The 12,419-nt window shown below is 32.9% G+C and overlaps 1 pseudogene; it reads right to left on the reverse strand.

Moving 5' to 3' along the window:
• Positions 1 to 715: 715 nt before the first annotated feature.
• LOC115967020 lies at positions 716 to 7,372 on the reverse strand (annotated as a pseudogene).
• Between the last annotated feature and the right edge of the window lie 5,047 nt (positions 7,373 to 12,419).

The raw sequence follows: 12,419 nt of genomic DNA on the forward strand, positions 1-12,419 counted from the left end.
GCTCTAAAGGACTATAGAGAGCATATTAAATTTGTATGTGTTCCATTGCCACCTACTTGTGAAAAAAGAAGAAGAGGGAAATCCAACAACTATTGCAAGAAATTTTCAATTCTTACTGTGCTTGAATGATTCTTTTTCTCTCAGCATTTTTTTTCCCCATGAGGAACACAAAAAATGAAATGGCAATTTTAGACTGTTCAGTCAATGGAAGTTCCAACAATGGAAACTTCCAATTTCAAGAAAATGCAATCATGCGGTGGGTGCTCGAACTACAAGGAGAGGCCTTGGACATGTGTGGTATAGGGGATCGACCATATTATGTCTATTCTAACTCTTTTAGGCACATAGGACACTATTGAAACCAATAATTTGAAAGGAAAATTATTTGATCCATATAATACTAATGGATTCTTATAATACCAAATTGCAGACTTTTGCTATATTGTACAACCACAAGAGCATAAGGTTAATCCACCCTCAGAACAAATTCCCTAAAATGAGTTTTATAATACCAGAGAAAAAAAAAAAAAAAAACTAAAGATATAGCATCACAAGATGAAACAAAATAAATACTACAATGAAATCTTTTACTTCAGCCTAATTAAAAAGATAACAGTGGGCAAGAGGTTGAAGATGAGGCTACACCACTGTCCACACCTGACATTGTTGATGTAGAAACTTCATCCCATTGCCTGTACTTGTCAGTTCTGGTATATTAAACCTCTTCATGATTTTGTTGAACATTCAGATTTTTTTTGCAATGTTTGGACTGCCTCCAATTGCATTGCAACTTCCTTCATCGTAGGCCGTTTCTTCCCTTTCATATTCAAGCACATTTTTGCAAGGTTTGCAATTGCTATGATTTCTTCTTGTTTAGCGTCCTTCATAACTCAAGCATCGATAATATCAAAAAAATTGTTCTCCTCCATTGAATGAATGAAATATGTGGCTAAACTTCTACATTCTTTTGTCCTTGTAGAAGAAATCGCTTTTTCTCCAATTAAGAGCTCAACAAGGACAATACCAAAACTATAAACATCACTCTTTTCTATAAACTGACTTGATTGGAAATACTCAGGGTCCAAATATCCAAAAGTGCCTTGTGCTACTGTGGTTAAGTGAGTTTGATCAACAACAATGAATCTTGAAGTCCCAAAATCTGCTACTTTTGCTCTGTACTTATCATCTAAGAGAATATTTGTAGCCTTAATGTCTCGATGGTAAATGGGTGTAGAAGTTACTGAGTGTAAGTAGAAAAGAGCTCCTGCAACTTCTGTAGCAATTCGTAAGCGCATATCCCATGTTGCTGGAAACTCCTCATTTTGGTCATGGAGATATTGGGATAGAGTTCCATTAGGAATGAATTCATAAACTAACAGAGGAACTTCTGTCTCCAAACAACAACCAAGTAGTTTAACCACATTCCTATGGTTAATTTGTGAAAGAATGACAACTTCATTAATGAAGTCTTCGAGTTTTCCTTCATCAATTACCTTGGACTTTTTTACTGCAACAATTTTCCCATCTATCAACATACCTTTATAAACAGTGCCTTGTCCTCCATGACCAAGAATTCTATTCACATTAAAATTGTCAGTGGCCTTTTCTAAATCCTTTGAATTAAACAATTTGGTGGTTTTCTCAACAGTAACTTCACTTGAAGACAATTGTTGTTGTAATAATAAACCACCATTTTGTTTGAAGAACTTCTCCTTGTGCTTAATATTCTTCCTTTTTTTTACCACTTTGTATGACCACCATCCACCAATAAACAGAAATGATAGCCCAATGATGCCTGTGCTAATACTTACTTAACACAATGAAATGAGACAAATTACTCCTAGTAAAGCTTATAATAGTTTTGAATAGAATAGAGAAAACTTCTTCGAATGCCAAAGGGCTAAACAAACTATCCTGTAACAAAAGTATGTTAACTTACATTGACAAGTAGTAATCAAAGAGAATGATATGCTAAAAGTGGGTCATAGATGAAGGATTAAAGATAATAGAAAAGAAGTTTAGTGAGAGAAAAAAAAAAAAAAAAAAGCATTAAGTTCTAAAGGGTAAAGGGTCCAATATAATTCAAGAGTCAAGACCAATCAAAGGCTTATAATAGTTTTGAACAAAATAGAAACAACTTCTTTGAATGCTGAAAGGCTAGACAAACTATTCCGTGACAAAAGTATGTTAACTTACATTGACAAGTAGTAATCAAAGAGAATGATACTCTAAAATTCTTGGAAAATTTGTTGAACATTCGCATAAATTCTTTCAAGGTTGCTTATGGGTATTTTTTTTTTTTTTTTGAATAAATAAAAACAACTTGTGGGTCATCTTCATGATTCCATTTGTTAGTATCTAGCTGGTTTTTGGATAGAATGAATAGTAAATGTTTAAAAATTTACTTGATTCAAGGGAGTCACCCTCTAAAAACATATTAAAGACATAAAAAGATTAAGAGAAAAAAGGGAAACAGTAAGCAACAATTGGGTTATTCTTCATTAAATATTATCCCTATGCCTTTACCATTTGGAGTTTTGAATCCACCTTCTTGTTTCAGGTAAATCTTTTTTCAATTATTGTAGATCTCAGAGGGTAAAAGGACATACCTATTATGATAATTTTGTTGCGAGACCTGTGATCAAAAACTAAAACACAATAGTATTCCCTAGGAACATTTACATAGCGATATCAAAGATTGAAAATTTTACATGAACTAGGATCTGTGCATTTGTCAATATCTGACGTAGTGGCATGTAATAACAAACACAACATTAGAACAGATGTTCAAAACTATCAACAATAAAACATGACAATGCAACACTAACATTCATCCAAAAAGTTATTTCCACTGTATAATACAACTAGTCAGTAGTCATTAAACAGTCTGATGTTCAAAAAATATTCAACAAAATATGGCTTTTTTCTTCTTTTTCTTTTTATGTTATTATTTTTATAAATATGATATTTGTTAACTATTAGTAGACATTTATTATGATTGTATTAATTTATACAATTATTTATTCTATAATTCAAAAAAATATATGATGTGACAAGTTCTAATAGAGAATATAAATATAGGAGATTTCATAGGGAATTTACACTTTAATTTAATGAGCTCAATATGACATTAGAGTAATTAGAAGAAACAAAAATAGATTAGTCACTTATATAAATACATTACATGTTTTTAGTAAAAATTTAGGAGGGCATTATTTAAATTTATGTCCAAATTTTTTATTTTTTATTTACCAAAAATGCAAGAGGATGGCAGAATTTTTGAAAAGTCAAAGGAGCCACCGCTATCGCCAACAATGAGGGAATTTCAAAGGTAGAAACTAGAAGTCTAGAAACTATCAAGGCCTAGAGGCCAGGATAGTAAGGAAAGTACAAGGTTGGAAAGAAATATTCTTTTTTTTTTTTAATTGTTTTTTAAAGCAAGATGAGAAATCTTGATAAAGACGATAGCACAAGCACACCCACCTATATTATGAGCTATTTTAAATTAGTTTAAGCAATGTGTGATGAAATTAATTCTACTATGGCAAGGATTATAGTATACACTTGCTAAAGTTACATAGAATATGTTAGGATAAGAAAGAGGGAGGCATAGGTTTTAAAAACCTTAATGCCTTTAATCTAGCAATGTTAGGGTTTTTCCTAGTGTAACCATATCGCTTATGTTAAAACTTATTTTTTTTTCCTTGTATGAAATTTAGAATTGGCAATGTGGTTGTGTCTATCACTTAATTAACTGGATCTTGAGATAGTAGGACTAATTAATTAACTTGGTTAAGTGATTAATTCAACTAGGGATAATATATAATATAACAAGTGGTATCAGAGAAAACACACTTTGATTAAGTTCTAATCATTGTTGTGTGATCATTAACCCATGTTGTCATAATGGAAGGTGCGCATAAGGGCTTTATTAAAGTCTCTTGATGAAAATGTATGCTTCTTAGTAGAGGTCAGATGGCAAAAGCCCAAGGAGGAACCTACAAATGGAACACTTGAGAAAAATAGTGTTGCAAATTTTAATAGAAGAGTTTTAAATGCAATTTTGAATGATGTGCCTGAAGAAGAAATTAGGAGGATACGAACTGTTGTTGTGGTAGGCAAGCACTTAGTTAATGATATTAACAACTTTCGTCATTAAAAAATGACAATAAGGACCAAAATGAAAACTTATTGAAGGGATTAGGCTAAAGTGCAAAATACACCGCTTAATTTTTGGGTCTTTGGATTTTGCCTCTTAAAGTTTCAAAATTTTGATCTGCACCCCTAATGTTAGAGTGTTGCTTTGATTGGTACCCCCTTTGTTGAAACTTGTGATGATGTGTCTGTTAAGTGACACCTCAATTTTCCACTTGTATTAGTTAATCCAATCAAATATTGCCATTTCAATTAATTATGCCACATCACTTAAATAATATAAAATAAAATAAAAACCTTGTAAAAATTAAAATAATTGTCTAACTGCATGAATTTCCTTTAGGGGTTGAACTATAGAAAATAATTTTATATGTTAGGACATATGTGATTTACTTGTTAGGAACATATGTTACTATTTTATGGAATTGGCTAGTCTTTTGACAAAATGCACTTTACTTGTATTTAGGTAGATCTAGGATGTGTTTAATACTTCAAGAAACTGTGTTTCAAGATCAAGTGTTAAAACCATGCAAGTCTGTCCAAGATTCAAGCTGAAAAGTGAAAGTTCATTAAAGCTCGACAGCTAGTATCTATCGAGCTTGAAGAGCTGTTCCAGCCTCGTGGCTTGATAGTTGCTCGACAGCTTCTCGACAGATGGCTATTTGTTGAGGTTTAAGAAAAACATATTTTCAATTCTGTTTTGACTCTAATATGTGATTATGTGTTTGGGCTTTCTTTTTTCACAATCCTAGACATATAAAAGAATTATTTTAAGGGCTGTCAAAGTGGACACAAGTTGCACAAGTGTTGAGTAAAGTTTGTTCAAGCAAATTGTGACCAGAGACAAAATTTGCCCTAGTTCATCGTTCTTGTGTAGAAGTTGCTATGTTTGTATACCGTAGGGTTTTATGACCAAGCATCTTCAAGATCTTCATTGTGTGATGAACTGAAGAACTTTGTAGCCAACAACCTTCTCTAGTTGGTGATTGAAGTCGCGTACTGGGATTCGCGCAATTAGTTAGTCACATACTGGGAGCTGTGCATTATAAGGAGAGATTGTCACTACAGAACAAGTCTAATTGGGTATTAGGGTAAGAGTTCAACTGTCGGTTGGTATAAGGTACTGTGATTCCTTTACTTATAATCACTTGTTTTGATAATAGTAGATCCTTGGAAGTGGTAATTTTAAAATCACCCAATGAGGTTTTTGCCGTATTGGTTTTCCTCATTCGTAAACAAATCACCGTGTCAATTTATTTTCCGTTGCATACTTAGTTTATTCGTGATTTATTTGTGCTATCACGCATTTGCATGTTAATTTGATTAATTAATAAACTTGGCTAATTAATCAATTAATTTATCACACGGGGTCGATTCGTTTTTGGACTATCATTATATGACACTTGTTGGAAAATGTGGACAAAAGGATTGCTAATGCAAATAGAATAGAATTTCAGGAGGTAAAATCCAAATTTTGAAATTTTAGAGTGTAAATTCCAAATACACCCAAATTTAAGAGAGTAAAATCCAAATTCAAAAAATTCTGGGTGAAAAATTTAAATACCCTCAAACTTCATGAGGTAAAATTCAAAATTTGAAATTTTAGAGTGTAAAATCTAAACATCCCTAACTTTAAAAGTGTAGTTTACAATTTAGCCTACTTAAAATTTAATTTACTTGTAATAGTCAAATGCACATAATTCTCATTCACGAGAGGGTTTACTTAAGTTGTAAGTTCAAGAGGAAATTGAGAGGGTAAAAAGGGCTAAGACTCGAGAGGATATAAAGCATGTTCATTTACTTATTCCATTAGTCCACTTTCTATATATAAAACAAAACAAAATAAAACAAAATAATAATAATAATAATAATAATAATAATAATAATAATAATTGAAGATGATGATGATCATCATCATCATCATCATCATTGAAGATGATTGATAAGCTTAAAAAAGGAAGAGAACAAACAAGAATAAAGTAGAAGAAACATATATACTTTGTCAAACTCTTTTTTTCCTAACATTATCAAACATAATTTTCAACAAATTATTTACCAAAATAAATTTTTTGGAACAAAATATTTGTCATAATTTGTGCTACAACTTAATAATATGTTCAATTTTGATTAATAAACCATCACTTTCAAATAGATTTTTTTTTTTTTTCAGCATTTATAGTCACCCATGTCCTAGTTGTGACACAAAAATATATTCATAGACTTCGTCATACCCAAAATGAAATTTTATGGCTCACCCAAAATATAAATGAAATTTTGTGACAACATCAAGATTAATTTATTTAATCCTTTCTCATGTTTTTTTAATTTAATCATTTTTATTGGTCTATGAAAATGAAACACACATTTAATTTATTAATAAATAGAATTAATAGAGTGCGAGAAGTTTACCTTGACATCCATCAAGAAGATAGGGATTTCCTTCGAAGCCGGAGTCGCAAGTACATGTAAAAGTTGAACTCACATTACCCAATAACGAAGAACCATTTGCAAACTGACAGGTAGAGTGAGATGAATTACTTCCCATTACAAGAGAAGATAAGTTTGCATTTATTTCCCAATTTAATACCACAGGAACGTGAGACATGTTTCGGACTTCAAAGATGTTTGTTAAATTCTCCTGGAACCACTTCTGATCTACTAAGCAGGCATAAATGCAATCTTCGGCGGTACTTTTAATAGATGGTTTGTACATGAACGCTATCCATTTGGTAAACAAATCGAGATCTGAAGGGATTGTGGTTTTGCAACAGCCGTTGCCATTGCAACTACTGCTGTTTGTTTGTAAGGTGATGTTTTTCTCACAAACGGACATGCACCCACAAATAATACATAATGAGAAATCATCGGATTGAAGATAAGCGAAGTTGTCACAACCCATGTCAATGAATATGTTTCTCAATTTTGAGATGACAAAGGGACTTGATGCTAAGCTCGCATGATCCCTTGCATTGCGAAGACCATTAGCACATATCCATGACATAGGATAATTGACGCGAAGTGTGCCTTCTAATGAAATGTCCAGCACCTCTAGATCAAAGCTTCTCAAGATAGGCTTTGGAGCGACAAGAGTGTAGTTGCAATCTATCGCAAACCAATCGTCAATGTAGCAACCAGGTTCAATTCCAAAAGGGTATGGAATTGTAACGTTCCCACAAATTGCTGCTGCTCCACTACATGAACTGTTTCCCAAACCCATTGCTTTTGTAAATACATTCTGTATGGTACGGGATTCCCGAACCCTTTGGGCCTTTGACCCCGGCCCTATGGTATGGTCCATAACCCCAACCCCTAGTATGGGGCAAGGCCCCAGGCTCGCTAAGCCATGGGCCGAGGCCTCGTGCCATGATGCTTGACCCAAGGCACATTAGGTCTGTAATCTTGACCCAGACACATCTTGGGGCGCAATCTGGGTCTTGCCCGATCAACTGCATCTCGGACAGGAAAGTGATTGCTTGGGGGTACATGTCTCGGCTGTTTGGTATTGTTTTGGGGAATATCACTGCCGAACAACCTTTAGGTGGTGGGAACCAATTCCAATGCCACTACTATCACTCCCAATGAAACAGCCACTTAGAAACAATGAAATTGGACCCCCATTTCCACTTATAATCAGGAATAAGCATGACACTCCCACTGATCTCACGCTATAAATAAGAGAATAGGATGAGAAGGGAGGGGGTTGGAAACTCTAAGAAGAAGACAGAGAGAGAAGGGTGACTACTTCAGAAAAGGGGGAGTGACTTTGTGAGAAAGGAAGGGAGAGGCTTGCAAAAACAAAAGTGAGTGGCTGGGTCTCCGAGCAAAGGACTACCCATAGTAGGAAACCCAAAACCCACAATACAAATAGGTTGTGAGCCCAAGTATTAGACAAGCCCATTGGCCCAATCTTGGGTGCTCACACATTCATTGACCACAATAGAAACACCATTCCCACCGCCATACCCATCTCTCTCTCTCTCGTGCTCTCTCTATCTGATAATGATGAGTCTCAATGGAAATAGCAAAGCCAAGCCCTAACTTCTTATAATAAGCCCCCCCTTCCCCCCCACCCCCACCCCCCCAAAAAAAAAAAAAAAAAAAAAAAAGATATTTCTATTGAAGTTGCATAGAAGACCAAAGTCAATTCTTATGATTAGTCAAAAAGAAAAACCCTAATATTTCTATGGATATTGCATAGAAGACCAAAGTCAACATCAAAGTCAGCAAAAATCTTGCTCGGATTGATATAGACGAGTATGGCTTTTAATTTGGAAATTGATCCCATGACCTACAACTGTATGTGGCTTAATAAATCAATAGTTGAACCTGTCCGCTTGTAAATAAATTTCATATCCATATGGGGTACTGTGGAGCGAAGTGGGTGGAGCGGTTTGGGTCAATTGAGTGGGTTGTTGCACAACCCCTGTTATGGCTGATGTTATTGGAGATCACAAACTTTTTACTTTTAGTTATCTTTCAAATTTGAAGTGATTTTGATTTTGTCTTTTAAAATTTAAATTTTTTATATAATCCCCTAATGTTGTCTATAGTTTTGATTAGGGCCTCTTCCATCAATGCTCGAGTTGATGTGTCGGTTAAATGACATCTATGGCTATCACATATGTTTAGTCCCACAAAATAAAAGACCAAAAAGAAGACATTAGAGAATGGAAAATATAGTTTGTTGAAGAACATTCCATACTGGCTGAACTAAAATGTTTCAATAAATTAAAGTAGAGTTGCCCAAAGCAACATATAGAAATCCGTAGGTGCTTAATTAGGATTTACTTAATGGTTTTTCTATTTCAGGCTGCTCATAAGTCATGCAATTATTAACAATCAGGAAGCACCAAGAATTTATAGAATATAAAGTATAAACAATAAAGAGAAGGGTAACCAACTACCCATGTCTTAGCTTAGAGGATAAATCACAACAACACAACCAAGCACAGTGGAAGCAATGAGAGAGAGAGAGAGAGAGAGTGTGTGTGTATGTGTGAAAAAATATAGTGAGAAATGATCGAGTTTTTGTTTTACACTATTGTCTAAAAAAATTAGGGCTTCATTTTTCCATTGGTACTTACTACTTACCATGTTTTGGACTTAAACTCTCACTTCAGCCTATGAAAAACTACCTTTTTAGTTTTATTAGGCGTCTTCATGAATCTAAGGAAAGCCCAGAAATCCATCAAAGACTTAAAATTTGTTTGTGTTATTTTATTATGATTTGATGATATCAGAACTTTGGTTTCAAGTTATAGGAATATGTTTAACAGTTTAGGTATGAGCTCCAATAGAGCAGATCATTGGAGGACAGAGACAAGGCAACACTTCTAGTGGTAGCTGTGTTTATTGAAGTGGTCAATGACTGCTTTTACAACAAAATGATAAAAATATCAAAGGTTATGTTAACCAGAGCCGTGCAACACCTATAAATGGGCCATGGGCCGCCCTTGTTTAGAAAATTGGTAAAAGTTAACCTTTCAAATAATATTTATTTCCGGCATTAATTTTAGTTTCTTTGATAATTATATGGCAAAAATGACCATTTAATACATTTTTCTCTATTTTACTTTTTTTCGTTTTTATCCATTATACTTTATCAATATTTTACTTTTCATCTCCTTTCACTTTACCAATATCAAACTCACATTCTTTCCCTTTACCATTATCAAACCCATTTCAAAGAAAAAAAAGAGACGAAGAAAAGTTCAAATGTTCAATGAAAGATTAAACAATTATTTTATAAGGTACAATAATTTTATTTTATTAAATTCATAACAAGAGTCGGGCAGCACATGTTAGTGAGCCAGTTGTTGAGCCCCACTTGTATAGGAAAATAAGTAAAAGTTAACTTTTTAGATGGTATTTATTTCTAGCATGAAGTTTGGTTTTTTTCTTTTTTTTTTTTAATGATTATATGACAAAAATATCATTTTAACATATTTCCCACCATTTCACTTTTTATTTCCCATCCAATTTCACTTTATCTATATTTTACTCTTCATCTCCTTTCACTTTACCAATATCAAACTCATTTTCTTTCACTTTGCCATTATCAAACCCACTTAGTGAGCCAGTTGATGGGCCCCACTTGTATAGGAAAATGGTAAAAGTTAACTTTACAAATGGTATTTATTTTAGGCATAAAGTATTAATGTCTTTTTTTTTTTTTCCTTTAATATTTACTTTTTCCTCACATATGTTTTCAAGATACAAAAAATATTTTTAATGACATAGTTGCAAATAAATTAAAAATAGTGAACTCCAATAATTTGTCAAAACTCATCTATCTCTTAAATTAAGGAGATTATCTTCATAAAAAAAATGATCACGCTTCAAATTTTATCATTATAAATATATAAATATATATATATATTTATAATGATAAAATTTGAAGCGTGATCATTTTTTTTATGAAGATAATCTCCTTAATTTAAGAGAATATATAAAGGTATATGAGCTCTATTACTTTATTATTATATATAAAAAAGTAATCTACACATTGCTTTTCATAAAATAAAAAATAAAAAAAACTTAGAAATGGCCTCCTAAACATCATTTTTTTTTTTTTTTTGGTATTTTGAAAACTGTTTTTAAAAATGGGAGCTAGACTTGTATAATGTAAAAATTATTATCTACACATTAGTTTCAATTTCAAAATTAAAATAATAAAAAAATTATTTTCATACCATTTTAAAAAATAAAAATAAAAGTTCTTCTACCAAACAAGCCCAATATTATAAAATTTGTAGCGAAAATCGTTTTCATAATATTTTTGTTTTAAAAACCGTAAGAACCTAGCATTACCCTTTTTGTTCATAAAGAAATGGAACCTAGCAGGCTAGCATTATTGAGAGAAAGGTAAAGATGTTAAAAGTTAAAACCAAAAAAAAAAAAATAAAAAGTCATTTCACCAAAATAAAAAATCAGGACTCAAGTCAAGATAAAGTCAAGTCTTTAAGTTTAAATATCTGATTTTTCACTATTGTGCATTTTTGATATGGAGAACTCTCTCCACAAATATAAATATTTATAAAATGTGAGAAATAAAAATTAGAATTCAAATCTTTGAGAAAGTGAGAGTAAAAGTTTTATCTCATATAAAAATAAAAATAATTCTCATCAAAACTAGCACACGCCTAAATACTTATTTAGCTTTTTCCAAATCCCCAAAAAGCATGAATATTTTATATATTTATACCACATACCGTACAGCACCCGTTGAACTTGCTTTCCATTAGAGAGACAGAGAGTGGTGGGCAAGAGCAACTTACTTTACAGCAAAATAGTGAAAGTATTAAATTATTAATCATGTAATGATTGTCCTCAGAAACTGTCCTCAAAATAGTGAAAGTCTTAAAAGGTTTTTCAAAAAGAAGCTTCAGGCCTAAGCTCCTTTAGTTTTAAACCTGTTCTTTGCAGAATCTCTATCAATTTTAAATGTATTCCACTTAGAGCAATTACTTCAGTAAGTAAAAAAAATTTCATCTATTTTACATAAAAAATTTACTTTTTTATTTTACATTATTATTTTTATAAAATACTCACATTAGTTTATTTATTATATACACTTTTTTTATTAAAATAATATTTTTCCTCAATTTTTTTATTATTTCCCACCTAACCCTCCTTTTTCCTCTTAATACACCCCCTTCTTCTTCACACAATCCTTATCTCTATCTCCGCCTCTCTGTCTTCTCCTCTTTTTTTTTTAGAATCTTTTTCCTTCCTCTTCTCCGTCAACCCATCACAACCACCATCATCATCACTACTTGATCGACGAACCACTCAAGATCAAACCAACCCAAGATCAGAAACCCACCCAACCCGAAACCCATTGATCAAACAACGAGAAATAAGTGAGTTGATCGGCAACGATTTGATCAGGCTTCGTGCAGCAGTGGTTTGATCTTGATCAGCGAGTTGATCGGCGGCAATGGTTTGATCTTGATCAAATGAGAAAAACGGAGAGTGAGGGAAGAGTGATAGGCGGCGATTTGATCAAGCAGCGTGTGGTTTGATGTTGATCGGCGGCAGTGGTGTGATGTTGATCGGCAGCAAGAGATTGGTGGCGATCGGCAATCGTGGAAGCTAGAGGATTGAGATGAGAGAAAGAGAGAGTTGACAGTTAAGAGTGTATTTCGCTGTTCTGATCTGATTGAGAAAACGAAAGAGGTGAGAGTCAAAGAGGATAGAGAGAAGAAGAGAGGGTGAGAGGGTGAGAGAGAAAAAAAAAATACTAAAATATGATATGCAAATGC

Source organism: Quercus lobata, chromosome 11 (assembly GCF_001633185.2).
Source record: "Quercus lobata isolate SW786 chromosome 11, ValleyOak3.0 Primary Assembly, whole genome shotgun sequence".
Lineage (NCBI taxonomy): Eukaryota > Viridiplantae > Streptophyta > Magnoliopsida > Fagales > Fagaceae > Quercus > Quercus lobata.